Source organism: Trachypithecus francoisi, unplaced genomic scaffold (assembly GCF_009764315.1).
Source record: "Trachypithecus francoisi isolate TF-2019V2 unplaced genomic scaffold, Tfra_2.0 Lachesis_group6, whole genome shotgun sequence".
NCBI lineage: Eukaryota > Metazoa > Chordata > Mammalia > Primates > Cercopithecidae > Trachypithecus > Trachypithecus francoisi.
This window is the reverse complement of record NW_022681471.1, coordinates 36,999,791-37,016,180: the sequence shown is the minus strand read 5'-3', so window position 1 is coordinate 37,016,180 and position 16,390 is coordinate 36,999,791.

The window sequence follows — 16,390 nt, the reverse complement described above, 5'->3', positions numbered from 1 at the left end:
AAGTGCTCAATAAATGATAACCGATAATAAAATATGCCTAAAATTCCATAATTCTGGAAACCTCATATCTGTTTTTTCCCCTAGTTTTGGCTCTATGTTTATACTGGATAATAAACGTTCAGTGTCTGTTAATAGGTCCTTATACGCAAAAAGCAGATTGAAAAGTTATTGCCGCTCCTTATTTGCAAAAAAAAAAAAAAAAAAAAAAAGTAACGCTATCTTCATTAATTCCTTGCTCAGGAGGAAGCAGAGTCACCCAAGAGAGCGGGAAGTGGAAAACGGGACTCCTGTCTCCTCAACCCTGAGATGCTTCCATGGTCTCAATAGTCACACTTGGGCTAATTAGCTGAAAAGGGAACCAAATGGAAGCAAAACCAGAGTAAATTGGCAATTACCAAATTCTTTCTTTTTATGAAAACACTTGGTTATTTGTCAGACTTTTGGCCCATTCAATATTTCTCAGTGTATTCTTTATTCCTGTTGTATGGTGTGACAACCTGGGTGGGAAGGGTAACAAGGAAGAGAAACAAATCCCTGGCCCTCAAAACCTCTCCTGTTGCCTGGCATGGAAAGTGGACTTATCTTTCCAGAGAAGATAGTGTGACCCTGATGAAAATAGAAGCCAATCTAAACGGTTGTAATGGCTCTGTACTCCTCTCATGCTCCAGCCTGTTCCTCAGCTGGGAAACATGATTTAGAAAAAAATCCACATTTCCCCCTTTCTCTTGCACTTGCTGTGTGAAGATGCAAAAGGTCTCATATTCTCCCCTGTATTTCAAGCAATAAATATATTGAGATTGAAGAGAATAGCATTGCTGTAGCTTCATTCTGGAACATGAAAATAAACTAGATCCTAGTCAACAGATTCTCAGAGAGTGATTTAATGTGTTACTGGAGAACTTATCTCCATAGCATCGTCATTTGACTTTCTGGCCAAATTTACAGATTTGCACATGTAAATCCTTGCATGGAATACCCTTCATGTGGCTGTGGTTCTGCAAAGTCCAAACTAATTCTCTCTTTTCTCTTTAGTGCAGTGGCTGGCCCATAGCAAATGGCATTGATTTTTAGCATGGCTTCAAAACAGCTTCCAGAGATTTCCTGATATCTAATTAATTTCACCCCTCTCAGGCTCTTCTCACCTCTCTTGTTCTCACCCCATCATCTCAGAATTCTTCACCAGAGCTGAGAAGGTAGAGACATAGATGGTTAGTCCCCTTTGGAAGCCTTGCCTTGCTCTCTACAGACACAGTCATTAACGAACCACTCTTTTGTTAATTTTCAAGAAGGAAAAACATATGCAGATGTCATTTTATATTACTGTTTAAGAATGCTAAAATATTATAAAATGGGTTCTAGACATTTTAACAGCAAAAGACAGTGAAGGATATTTTAATAGTCACTGTAAACAGCAGCCCATTGTACTACAATTATTAAGAGTTAATTATTGGGCACAACAGAATACAGAACAGACTATTGTGTCAGAAAGTGTTCTCTAAGAGTCTATTTTATTTTATTTTATTTTTTAAATTTATTTTTAAATTTCAGTAGAGATGAAGTTTTGTATGTTGCCCAGCCTGGTCTTGAACTCCTGAGCTCAAGCGATCCTCCCACTTCGGTCTCCCAAAGTGCTGAGATTACAGGCATGAGCCACTGCCTGGGATTACAGGCATGGCCCAGCTGAGCTGCTTGTCAAAGCTTCATTTTGTCTCTTCTCTCTCTTTTTTTCCTCCTCTTTGTGATTTCCCATGCAGCATTTGCCTGCCCTTGGATAGAGTATTTGGATGAATTTTGGGATCACCTCAGGTATAGCCTCTGCTCTGCAAGCTAAAGTTCATAAAGTGTGTTTAGCTGTTGGAAAGTCAGAATGGCAGAGGGGAAAGGCACCAAGCTGGAGCACTCGGGGAATGGACAAGAATGGACAGACATGCTTTTCTGAGAGGCAGGAATGACCTAGACATTCAGAAATTGAAAGCCAGATGTTGGAATAAAACTCTAGACTCAATTTGAATCCTAGGAGTGTTGATAAACTTGATGAAATCTCATTACTAAAACTTTCTAGAGTAGAGGGGAATTAATGGGGCCTAAGTAGGGTAACACATCTTGAAAATAACCAGATCCCTCTATTTATATCAGAAACAAATGTTTTGACTCTTTAAGTGCCATGGTCTGAATGTTTGTGTCTCCCCCAAAATTCATATATTGAAACCTTATCCCCAGTGTGGTGGCAAATTGAAGGTAGAGCCTTTAGGTGGTAATTAGGTCATGAGGGCAGAGCCCTCATGGATGGGATTAGTGCCCTTATAAAAGAAGCCAGAGGGAGCTTGTTTGGCCCTTCAGCCGTGTGAAGATGCAGCAAGAAAGTGCCATCCATGAAGCAGATAGTGAGACCCCATCACACACTGAATCTGCTGATGCCTTGATCTGGGACTTCCCAGCCTTCAGAACTGTAAGCAATGATGTTCTATTGTTTATAAACTACCCAGGGTAATGTATTTTGTTATAGCCGTCTATTAAACATGAAGAATAAACAATATTTTCTGTGCCTTTTATGATGACTGTCTGTGGCATGTACCATCCCCATGCCTAACTATAAATGAGCACAAAAATATCTATTGTTTTCCATCTCTGCTGATATGTAGATGACTATTGTTTAATTACATTTGCCACTAATAAGGAAGAGGAAAGATCCAATGTCTTCCTGACTGACAGTGCCATGTTGGCCACTGATCTCAACTTGGAGCTGACCTCAACCGGCTCAGATAGGTTTTTCACCTAAATAAATATTGTGGAAGAGAGAAGCCTCCTTCTTCACTGTTAATAGTAAACTGCAAAAGCATGGAGGTAGGGGGAGGGAGACTGCGTCTTGGAAAGAACCTTGAAGTTCCACAATACTATGATCCATTGTCTGGACTCTGGTGGAAAAAGAAAAAAACTGGATTCCCCTCCCATCAGTCTTTGCCAACAGCATTCCTTCTTCAGTTTGTTCTCCCTGACCCCACCCATACTACTACTACTACTACTACTAATAATGTGTGTTTTTATAATCTCTAAAGAAGTTTCTCACACATTTATATTTGATCTATACAACTTTGGGAGGATGAAAAGAAGAGACTTGTCCCTTTTTACAGATGAGAAAACTGAGGTCCAGGGAAATTAATTGATTTGCCCAAAGTCACACAGGAAATTAGTTGTAGAGCCAGATCTATTAGGTCATCAGTTTCCAGGGTTGTTACTTCTTTTACACACCAAACTATGGAGTGCTGGTTCTCAAATAGTCAGTTGCATCATAGTCACCTGGGAAGCACTTCACAAATGCATACTTGTGGACTCTACCGACTCAGAGATACCACGGTCTAGAATACGTATCTGGAGTCTGCATTTTTAACAAGGTTCCCAAATGCTTCTAATAAACGTGGTCTCTGGGCCATACCTCAATTGGAAGCGAATCTATAGCCTTGAACTGTTCAGGAATCTCTTTTAAATCTCTATAGATAATCTGTTTATTTTAAGGTTCACATAGGAATAGAAGAAAAATAACAGGGTTATCTTTAAGAGGACCGTGAGATGAGGGGGTGCAGGAGAGTGGATGTTCTTTGAGAAAGGACACTTGCTACCTCAACTCTGTCTCCATAATCCCTTTTCCACATGAAATTTGATTCAAATGAACATAAAAGGAGACCTTAAAGATAATGATATGGTGAAAACTGGCCCCTAAGACAGCTGGCCAATAGCCAAAGAAAGGGGGTTTGCAAAGATGCCATGGGGGTGGCTCTAGGTCAATAGAATATATATACTTGAACTTCAGGTCTTAAAACACAACTGGTCGGATCTTTTTACTGTGGAGCCCAACTGCCTGGGTTTGAATCCTCTCACTGCCAGTTATTAGCTGTGTAACCTTGGGCAAGTCATTTAACTTTTCCGTGCCTTAGTTTCTTTAACTGTACAATGGGGATAATATTACTATATATTTCATAAGCATGTTGTAAACATTAAATAAAATAATGTATGTACAGCATTACATGTTCTAGGTATAGTACCTAGAACAGTGGCTGGCATCTAGTGAGTAGTATTAGTGTTATTGTTAACTACAATCTTCCTGAATCATTGCTCTGCTGCAATCAATAAAGGATGGCTTGGGCCTAGAATTGGTCATTTCAATAGTTTTCATGTCTGTGCCTCAGTAACCTACGAAACAGGTGCTCTGAGGAACCAGAGATGGCACTATTGTGGCAGTCCACTAAGTCCATTTCTCAGACTAATAGATAAATCCTGATGAGCTATGGGACTTCAAATGTTTTCTGTGGCAACATCACAGCACAGAGACATTTGATCCCCAAAGACAATACTCTTCCTGTCCTCTTAAAAATTATTCAGTAGAATTTACTAAAAATCTGGTCAGTGTTGGTAGAGAGCAAAGTATACATTCAAAACACGGGAGTGTAAAGCTGTTGTTCCTCTTTTAACCTTTCCATCTCAAGACTGTTCCATAAATGACAAAAGATGATGATAACGGGGACACCAAGGCACTGAGGCTCCTCCAAGTGTATTAGAAAGCCCTATAGGGACACAGGCCTCAGTCAACTGCACAGTATGGCATGGTAACTGGGTATAGAAATTATGCCCAGGAATAGTCTTCCTAGAATTTGCTGATAGATAATATTTTGGGATTTTGACAGGGTTTCAAAGTTGATAGATTTAAGGGATTCGGATTAACTGTCTGAAGACCCTAGTGTATACGGGCAGGGAATGTATGAGAAAGAGAGAGGAGGAAGGAGGGAGGGAAGACAGAGTGAGAGAAAGAAAGAGAGACAGTAACAGAGACAGAGGGCCATGATGTAAATGTATATTGGGCAGAAGTGGGGATTGGGGGTGGAAAGCAAGAGAAGAGAAGTTTTGAGAGGTGATAGTGAGAAGCAGGGAGGGGTCCAGACTTGAGTCTAGAATCTCCTTGAAGCTTCTGGAGCACATCAGGTCTCACAAGGAAAGCAGAGTTTCATTCCAGCCTGAGTCAGCCTGCCTATCAGTGGCCTTGCTCCCTGCTGTCTTACTGTCACTCATGCTCACAGGCACATCTGCTTCAGTGCCCCAGGCCAATTCATGGTATATTCATCTGTATATTCGCGGCTCATGTGACTGCCAGCCAGCCAGCAAGGCGTCAGAGCACCAGCAAGTAGCCTAGGTTAAAGCGCAAAGGAAACACTGACAAATAAGTGTCTGGTGCCAATTACAGCCAGTTAGCACTTAAAAAACTCAAGAGGCTGGAAGCAGTGGTATCAATATTGGAGTCCAAAAGCTTGTGTCTTTGATTATGTGCATATGTGCATCTAAAGAACACACTTGCACGTAGAAGTCTTTCAGTAACTGGCAATATTCATGAAAATGATGTAAGAAGGCTAAGTCCATTCCTGGTTTTCTCTTCCAGTAGGTTCGGTTAACATAGTGCAAACTGTTCACAGATCAGACCATTTATCCCCTGACGAGTGTCTGGCCAGGACCCAAGGCCTGCTAGGTTTGAAGGTGATGGCGGCTGCAGAAGCTTTGGCTACTGTGCTTTTTATGCATATGCAGCCCCCACATTTTACCATTGGAATTGGAGAGTCTCTTGCAGAAAACGTTGAACTTGGAGAGATTTTTCCATGTACTTTGCAGCCTCCAAAACATCCAAGGCTTTTCTTATAATCCCAGTTCAGTTGAACTTTGACTAGCTTTTATATAGACATAGTCCAGTTTAATCACTTAAACAGAAGAACATCATGAAACATGTTTTCATTCTGATGAATTTGCACCTAACTAGGAGACAACCACCAAATAAAAAGTCTTTCAGGACTTTTTTTTTTTTTTTTTTAACAAGACTATAAAACTCTTTAATTCTTAAACGAATGTAGAGTTTGAATGAACTAAAGTCAGTGTTTGTAGAAGGTCAGAAGAGAAGGCTAGAATTAGTGAAAATAAATGCTTTTGCCTTTTGGAGACAAACAGAATAGGACAGAACTATTTATCTAGAGCCAGGTCATTCAGAATATCCAAAGAACCAGAGGATAAAGGCATATCCTTTCAGACTTCTTTGTAAGAACAATTGAGGTAACTGACTTTGGTGATATACACCACTGTTAGCAAAATCCTCAGCAAGTTGCATGTACCAGTATGGCTTGAAAAAGTGGATAATCGGGCCGGGCGCGGTGGCTCAAGCCTGTAATCCCAGCACTTTGGGAGGCCGAGGCGGGCGGATCACGAGGTCAGGAGATCGAGACCCTCCTGGCTAACACGGTGAAACCCCGTCTCTACTAAAAATACAAAAAACTAGCCGGGCGAGGTGGCGGGCGCCTGTAGTCCCAGCTACTCGGAGGCTGAGGCGGGAGAATGGCGGGAACCCGGGAGGCGGAGCTTGCAGTGAGCCGAGATCGCGCCACTGCACTCCAGCCTGGGCGACACAGCGAGACTCCGTCTCAAAAAAAAAAAAAAAAGAAAAGAAAAAGTGGATAATCTATGCTTAATGTCCAGGACTTACATTTCAGATATAATGATTGCATACATTCGGCCAGTTATGATTATATGCACCAGCCCTTATCTATAGACCTTTAAAAAGTTGTTGGCTGGATGCGGTGGCTCACACCTCTAATTCCAGCACTTTGGGAGGCCGAGGCGGGCAGATCACCTGAGGTCAGGAGTTCGAGACCAGCCTGGCCAACGTGGTGAAACTCTGTCTCTACTAAAAATATAAAAATTAGCAGGGCGTGGTGACATACACCTGTAGTCCCAGCTACTCAGGAGGGTGAAGCAGGAGAATTGCTTGAACCCCAGAGACAGAGGTTGCCATGAGCCCAGATCATGCCACTGCACTTCAGCCTTGGAGACAGAGTGAGACTCTGTCTCAAAAAAAATTTTTTTTTTTTTTTTTTTTTGTTGTTGTTGTTGAGGTTTGATCTCAGGAAGCCTTCTCTAAGTTCCCCACATTCAGGAAAGAATGTGGGTGAAATGTCCAGTGATATATTTCTAAGTAATTATCTGTTTAGATTTCTGTCCTTCACAATACACTGTAAGGTCTTTGAAGGCAGATATCATACTCTACTTATATTTAAAACACCACTACTAACTTGCTGTATAATATAGATTAGGTGCTAAATAAATATTTGTTTAACTGTTGGTAGAAGACAGGCAGTGGGACAAATGAAAATTGAGCAGGGGTGATCTAAAGTGAACATTCAAAATATGGTCCACTTTTTAGTCTGTTTTCCATGATGTGGATGAAAATCTGCATTCCTGAATCTGAGCCCATCTCTATGACAGGACCAGGATTATATAATATGAGTAAAAAGCCTGTCTTAACTAAATCTCTTTCTCCTGAACTTCGTGACTTTATTCTGTCATTTTGTCTGAAATCTCACAATAATGAGATCCGTTTTGTAAAGTCTGAGAATTCTTGAGGTTCTTTCATGTGATTTGTCTTTCATACCATAGTATGCAATTGTTGGATCAGGTTGTTCTACTCTTAACACCTAGCTGATATTGGCACACATAAAAAAAGAGTTTTGACCAGGCGCAGTGGTTCACACCTGTAATCCAAGCACTTTGGAGATCAAGGCAGATGAATCACCTGAAGTCAGGAGTTCGAGACCAGCCTGATCAACACGGTGAAACCCCATCTCTACTGAAATTACAAAAAGTAGCTGGGTGTGATGGTGGGTGCCTGTAATCCCAGCTACTTGGGAGTCTGAAGCAGGAGAATTGCTTGAACCCAGGACACGGAGGTTGCAGTGAACCAAGACTGCACCATTACACTCCAGCATGGACAACAAGAGTGAAACTCTGTCTCAAAAAAAAAAGAAAAAAGAAAAAAGTTTTGACTAAAGAGGTTGGAGGATGAAAGATGGTGCCAAAGTAAGAGAAGAGGAGTATTTTGGAGCATGGGAAAATACAGGGGAAGTTCAGTTTGGGAAGCTGACTGCAGTTTCAGGTCCTGTGTTGGGTAGTGGGTGGAAGTGAAGCATGGGTACAGAAAAGGATTTGGTGAAGGTCAAAGTCAAATTCAGAGTGATCAAGTCGTGGACTAGGAGAGTTAGAAGGATTATTACAGGTCCTTAATGCCAAGATAATATGAAGATATGGAAAGGTTAAGTGACATTTCCAAGGTCATATGGTATTTCTTTGTAGAGCTAGAAATAAAACCAACAGAACTTTGATCCTTTTACCACACAATTAAATTCAATTTCAGTGCTTGTCAAACAGCTACATGTTCAGCACTCTGCTACATACTACTGGGAGTGAAAGTTCCATTTAGGATATTTTGCCATCATGAAGTCCTCCATTTTCCCTCCTTGTAATAAAGATTTCCTATTGTGAAGGCCAAAATATATGAGCAATATTGCCTAATTTATGCTGGGATATTGGAATTTAAAGATAGCAAGTGAAAGTCTCTGCTTTATAGCAGATTCAAATCAATAGGGGTAGCAAATATAATAAAGTCAATCATAAAGAACTAATTTCTCTCTTTGGAATCAACTTTAACATCCCCTCTCTTGATCCATTTAGGCGTCAAGTCACATGGATTCTAACTTCATAATCTCTTCCTGACCTGCCCCTTTACTCACATCACCTTCATTCTCACCTTAGACTGCATCCTTACCACCTCTCATAGGGATTGTTGCAGCCATCTCTAAAGTGGTATTCCTATATTGATTTTTTATTATCCTTCAGTCAATGCACACCTATGTCAGATTAATATTCCTAAAGCACCACTTTGCATTCCTCCATCACAACTCTGTTCAAAATTATTTAATGTTTATTTAATATTTAATGCATTTAATGTTCCCCATTAACCAAGGATAAAGGCCAAATTCTTATGCTGACTTCACAGTCATCTCCTTTGTCCTCCTTTGCAGTCATCTGTTTATGAACATATCTTATTTCTGACACTAGATTGTAAATTTGTAGGGGCAGGAACTCTAGCTTCTTGTCTTTCAATTTCCATATACTAGCACCAATTAGACACTTGGTAAATGTTTCTTATTGCTTCCTATAATATAATATCAAAATATTTTCATTTAATATTCCATAATCAAATTCACAGACGATATTCCTGTATTTGCTAAAGGCTTGTTATTATTTGATTTAATCTTTGTAACCATTAATCATCAGAAAAAATATTTCATATTATCTATATTTTTACACATATACACACATTCACATAGAGTTAAGTCAAGCTTTGGCAGAGACTGACCTAATTCCTTAATATGTGTCCCAAACACCTACACTGTTATGATTTGACTTGCCTCTAAGTGCTTAAGCTTAAATCTGTCTTATCGCTACTAAATATACAACCCATTCTAGCCAAGTGTACTAATAGAGAAAAAATAACTCTTCCTTCTCTTTGTGCTTTGTGTTTGTTCTTTGTACTGGTTCCCACAATGGGTATATTCCCAATGGGTCCATAGGCAGTCAACAGGAGTTTTAGCTGAAGGCAAATGATGGATTACGCCCGCTAAGAGAAATTCCATACTTATTTTTAATGGGCTGGGAAACAAGATGTTCTGGAAAAATCATTGACTTAACAATCAGAATAATGGGGTTCTAGACTTGGTTTTACCAGGAATTAGCAGTATGATCTTAGAGTCATGTAAATACTTATTGTGAATCTATTTCTACATCTGTTAAACATAGGATAATGGTGGTGCATTTGATTCATTCATTTCACAAATTTTTAGTGGTTGCCGAATACATGATAGGCATGGTGCAGGACACTTTATGTAACAGAAAGGTGACTTGAGTAGAACCCAGACATGAGCTTCTGTCCTTGAGGAGCTTATAAGACTAGAAGGTAGACGATACATACCCAAAGGACTGAAATACAAAGCAGACAGACATGAGAACCATGAAAGAGGCACAGAAAAGTATGTAATGATCTCTCAGATCCCTTCAGCTTAAACATTCTATGGTTTGTCATTAATTTTTTGTGAAAACACTCTTTCCTTCCCAAAATGGAAATGCTGTAATAATTTATTAAAGTGCTTCCTTTACTAGCATCACTTCCCGCATCAATGGGAAAGTTAGGGAGATCAAATTGAATGATTCAGACCATAATCACAAGGAGATGGAAAAAGGGCATTTTGCAGAAAAATGTAATACCCCTTAACAAGTCAGCAAAAGACAACAACAGGAACTTTTAAATTACTTGTTTCTAAAGTACCTGTTTTGTAAAAGAATTTTGAAGACAAAAACCAATCACACATTATTGAGTCTCTGTACTTCTAGCCCTTTTCAAGAGACTGCAGGAGTTGGAAATGAAGCGTAACATACGGTGCCTCTCCTTGTTCTGATTAGCATGTAGGTAGGAAGATCAGACTAAATATAGAGAGGACGATTTTAAAACAGTTTGGTATGAAATTGCGTAGTGCAAATTATGGTATCATAAGAGGTAAGAGAAGAGAAACATTGCAACGGAGGAAAGATGTCTTTAGAATCAGTCAGATCTGGATTTAAAACTTTCTTATGTGACCTTGGGCTTATTGCATAAATTCACTGTAATTCAATTTTCTCAGCTGTAAAATGAGGATAACTGTATAACTTGCTATGCAGGGTTTTTCTGAAGATTAAATGGGCAAGTGCATGTAAAGTGACAAGCATTGCCTGGCCCATAGAGGTGTTTAATGGTCATTTGTTGATTTTGATAATTAGAGTGAGTTGGAATACCTAAGGAAGAAGTGTAAACCCAAGGTGGGCATTTAGAGGTGGCAGAGAGGAGAGATTAGAAAAATATATAAATGAAATCTACTTATAATTTGACCTGTAAGAAAAAAATTAAGAGAGAAACAAGTGTTATCTCATGTACTTCCATTTTGTATCTGGCAATAAACTAATATTAGCAACCACCAGCTAATAGCTAGTGATAATTAACAATCTAGTGTTCGTCTGGTTAGCGTGTCTCTTCTCAACGTAGTCATTAAACTCATTTGTCAGTGAGTCTGTAAATATCATAAGGCTATTAAAATTTGGTCCATGGATCTTAAGAGTGAACACAAGCACAATTTATTATTTGCTAAACTCAAAGAATTTGCTCTTGATCCTCTAGCAGCCTAGAATGAGGAAAGGATTGAGAAATATTTACAAGTAGCATAATACCTCTATCTTACATCAACCTTTCTGAAGTTGTTGAAACTGGATAAAGTATTTAACCAGCCTTGTACCTTTTGCTTTTTACATAGTTATTATTATGATGACTGGCAGACCAAAAATATTTTGGTGCTTTGGGGTGAAACGTACTAGACACAGAAGATACAAATCATCAAAAATAAAACTGGAAAGAAAGAAGCTTATCCACTGAATTCAGTTTTCAAGGAAGAAAACCAAACATCTTATTGAGAATAAGTTGTCTTCTGTGTTGAAATGAGCTATAGGCATGCTATTTTCTCTGAAGCAGGAGTAAACAACAGTCTCATGGTCTTTAACACACTAGAGTTGTTGTAGAAACATCACATCCCACTTTGATTCATGTTCTCTGGGCTAGGAAAATGAATTTGGAAAAAACCAAAGCACTCTCTATTTAACTTTCCAATGAAACTACAATCTGTTTGTGTATCCCCATTACTTGACGTTGAATGGAGGTAGCCATATTCTTTTCCTAGGGCTCCACAGGATTAGAAAAACTCACAGCTTCTAGATTGTCTTAGCTTGACCCAGGCAATCACCCCTGGGATCCCAGTAAGGCATATTTCCAGAGGTTAGAGGAAAGCTTTTCTTTCTTTTTCCTTGATGAATTGACGGCATTTTGTAAATGAGAGGAAAACTCATAAAGCATTTGCAGACTGAACACTTTAGAATTGAGTTCTTCTCAGAGTTCATCCTTCTGTACATAGCCAGTGCTTCTAAGAAGTGAACCTCACCTCACCACCCCTCCAACCCTGAAACTGAAAGACTTCTCTCTATTATTAGTAGGGATTAGCCCCAGAGGGGTGCATTTGTTATTAGAAGATGAAGTATAAGTATAGTTATTTAAATCAATTATTTAAAACCTACACAGTTGATCAGGAGTCATACAGCAATTTTAGGGTTTAGTAATGCAAGCATCCTTAAATAGACTTGAGGCCTGAGCCATAGCCAAGAGGTCATGATCCTGTGGAAGACAAATCCATTATTTCCTCCAAAAGACTTTTAAGGAAGCTAAAAATAGTCAAATACATCTTACGATAAAAATAATAAGACACATTTTGAATCAACAGGTAATAAGATACAGGCACACAAAAGATATAATAAAATTGTTATGTCCTCCTGGTTTCTAATGTTAATAGAGGTTTTTCACAATTAAAGATAGTAAGATTTGGTCTTTCTATCTGGAGATGGTTTTAACATGAAAATACGGTATATGAAATGGATAATTCAGGTTGCAAGCCTATGAATTTTATATTCCTTTCCAACTGCATGCTGTTTCTCTCCCAAGATACTGTCTCAGAGGTTTGCCAATTACAACAGTGACTCTTTTGAAAGAATGTTCATTTGAGTTCCCAGCAAAAATAATTTCAAGGAGACGTTGCCACTCAAAACATTCACAAATGAACTCCATCCTTCACTACCTCAATTGCAGGCAAAAATATAAAAACAATCTGACCTTTTCATTCAAAATATGTTTTTGACTGAAATAAACAAAAAGTCATATTCTTCCTTAGAAAAAAGTGTCCAAGGAGGGGTAAAGGTAGACTACCTCGACTGCTAATGTGAACTTGATAGTCCTGTTTGGTTACTGACAATGACATAATACGTTTTGTTCTCCATGGAACCCATTTTACTACCTCTGACCATTTGATGGTTGCTTAGGTTTGGAAGCTGTCTAATATCTGTGCCCAGGGCAAACCACTGGAGTTAAAATGTACAGAGGAAAGAGAATGTGGTTTATTGAATGCTAAACTAAAGTGAAAGTCATCAGACCTCAGTTCTATTTCTGGCTTCTCTTTGGACAAATCATACCCTCCTTGACCTTGAGCAAGTCATTTACTATCACTCTATCCCAGATGGTACAATTAGGCCTCATCATAAGAAAATGACAATACCACATTTTTCCATAGCATAATTTATAAAGTAAGGAATACATGTAAAATGGATTAATTGAAGAATTGCTTATTGGAAATGTCTCAAGCCCCACTGTCTAATGGTACTATCAAAAGTACAGCTAAAAACAAACTTCAGATTAGCAGTGGGAATACATGGCTCTTTATGTCCTCAGGTGAGGTCTGAGGTACAGTTATGGGGAGAAAAGAAAAGAAAGACTCAGGATGAAGATTTAGTTACTTTCCCCACTTCCCTTCCTTTTTCCTATTTCTTCCTTTCCTGATTTTATGAGAATTGCTGAATGTCTTTTGCACTGCAGACACTTATGGTAATAACACCATTGACCAGAGGAAAGTCCTATCTCAACAAAGCAAGAGAACAATACTTGAGGGTTTTTTAGGTAAGATGAAAGAAAATGTTTCATCATGTGTACCCTTGAGTGTTATCAAAGCTTCAGAAATGGAAAACGGTATGATCTCCAGAATGTCTGTGATTTCCAAGTCTGGAATGTAACTCTTAAAAAACGTCATGTCTCAGGAATACCTCTTTAGTTATAGGATGTAAGGGAGTGGTAACGCAGAATTCCTTTTATTCAAGGATGCTCTAATAAACAAACAAACAAAAAATCTAGGGATGCAGTTATTTTATATATTGAAGGATAGTTAGGCCAGGTGATTATTATTTCTATTCCATTTTATGGTCTTGAGTGAATTTAGTATAATAATAAAATAGAATCAGAGAATTACAGAGCTGGAAGGAGCATTAGAAATAACAGAGTCATTCTGCAGGCAAATCAGCTAAGGCACAGATATGAGTTGCCTAAGATCAACACTAGTAAATAGGAAGGTTAGAAATTGAATCTTCTGAATCTTACTATAATAATAAATATTCCATTACTTAGATTTGACATCGTATGACCTGACAAGTTCCTGTAAGTAGTAACACTTGAATTTTCCTTCTTTCTATAAGATGTCCAACTATTAAATATGAAACCAGTTACTGAGACCATAATTGACTTTAGTTGCATATTTTTTAGTTTTTATTTTGGCTTTCATTTCTCCACCAGTTATATGGTTTGGCTGTGTCCCAACCCAAATCTCATCTTCAATTGTAGTTCCTATAATCTCCACATGTCATGGGAGGGACCTGGTGGGAGGTAATTGAATCATGGGGGTGGTTACCTCCATGTTGCTATTCTTGTGATAGGGACTGAGTTCTCACGAGATCTCATGGTTTTATAAGGGGTGTTTTCCCCTTTTGCTCAGCACTTCTCGCTGCCGCTATGTAAGAAGGATGTGTTTGCTTCTCCTTCCACCATAATTGTAAGTTTCTCGAGGCCTCCCCAGCCATGCTGAACTGTGAGTCAATTAAACTTCTTTCCTTTATAAATTACCCAGTCTTGGATATGTCTTTATTAACAGCAAGAGAATTGACTAATACAACCAGTAAGACATAAGTTTAGTTATTATTGTTTTCATTATTATCCCCAACAGGATGAAAAGAGGATAAAAATAAGAGGCTAAATGTATTGTCCAACAAAGCCACATGATCTTCTACAAAAAAGTTTTAATAGGGAAGAAAATTGCTGATGATTTTTCCTGCCTAAAGATAGCAGGCAAGATGAATCTCTTCCAAAGCCATACTCTACAAGTATATATCAGTGCCAGGGCCACTACTGGCACATACAGTGCCTTCTGGCAAATTATAAAATGGCATTTCCTGTAGGCAGATGAATTGGGGAAAAAAATGGTCCCCTCTAATCGGATCAACGACAGAGAGACACAGCTTCTGGAAATGCCTGTGCCAGTAGTACTTCCCCACTCCCACCCATGCACTCAGAGCCTCTGTGCAGGACGCAGCCTGCAAAACCTTAAGCCGAGACCCTTAGCATTATTCTCTTTATCACAAATGCTGCCACTTCTGTCTGCATAGACTTCATTAGTAATAAGTTAAAATTCAGCTGTGGAAAATACATGTCTTCAGTTTCCTTGGCTTGCCTTCAATACCAACAAAGATAGGAGTCCCAAGTCTCTAGTATCCTAGCAATAAGTATGGATTTTGACATTACCAAACACATTGACCCATTCCTGTAGATTTGCAGACTGCTCTGCCCACCTCTTCTGTCCAGCCAAATCCTATTGACGCTTTAAAGCCTCATCTTCTCTTCCAAGCAGGCTTTGCTGACTCATTCCAATCCTCACTGATATTTCTTCCCTACATCCCTTAAGATTCATTGTCTGTTGAGGATTTGGCTTTTATTAATATGGCATTGAATGGTATTTCGCCAGAGGACCCAGTAATACTTAAATCACCAGTCTGCCCTGGAGATGACATGGCATTCCTGCCAGAGTGGTCTCAGGGCAAGGGAGAAGACAACCCGAAGACTCTAGCAGCTCTACATCGTGAAGTAAGATAGACCAACAAGTAGTAAAACAAGTGCTTGGCTGCCCAATGCACCTAGTACCAGTATGTGCTGCACAGACTTCCCACTTTCTTGGCCTATAGTACAGATAGCCACCGAGCCAGTGTTTCCAAAAACAATGGATCGATCCTTCCAACTGGTTATTGTGAATGGTGATTGAAAGTATCTGCCTCCTAAGTAATGGAGGTAGCGCTTTTTTTTTTTTTTTAACATATACCAACTACATTACTTTCAACATGAGAAACTTCTGCAGCCTGTTTAAAAACGTGAGAAAACGCTGGGTGTGGTGGCTTACACCTGTAATCCCAGGACTTTGGGAGGTTGAGGCAGGTGGATCATAAGATCAGGAATTCAAGACCAGCCTGGCCAACATGGTGAAGCCCCATCTCTACTAAAAATGCAAAAGATTAGCTGGGCATGGTGGCGGGCACGTGTAGTCCCAGCTACTCAGGAGGCTGAGGCAGGAGAATCAGTTGAACCTTGGAGGCGGAGGTTGCAGTGAGTGGAGACCATGCCACTTCACTCCAGCCTGGGCAACAGAGTGAGACCGTCTCTCAAAAAACAAAAAAATAAAAAATAAAAATAAATGTGAGAAAAAAATCAAGAAAGCTACTAAATTAACTGTCATACTAATGAAGACATTTACTAATTTAGCTGATCCCCTAAAATAGTTGCCACCAGATGCCCCCTTTCCTGAAATTGGTGCATGTTTGAGTAAAAAGCATAAGCAACTTCAAGTCTATCTTTTCAGCTTCAAACAGGAAAGGATGTTGAGCAAGGAGTGGCAGGAATAACAGGAATTGATGTGACTTCTGCTGATATATTATCAAATGTGTATGTAGAGGTGTTTATTATTTTTTACCAGTTTGTAGATATGGTGCTAATGACTGCTCCCTTCTGAGATTGCTGTGACATAAAGCTTACCTTTTC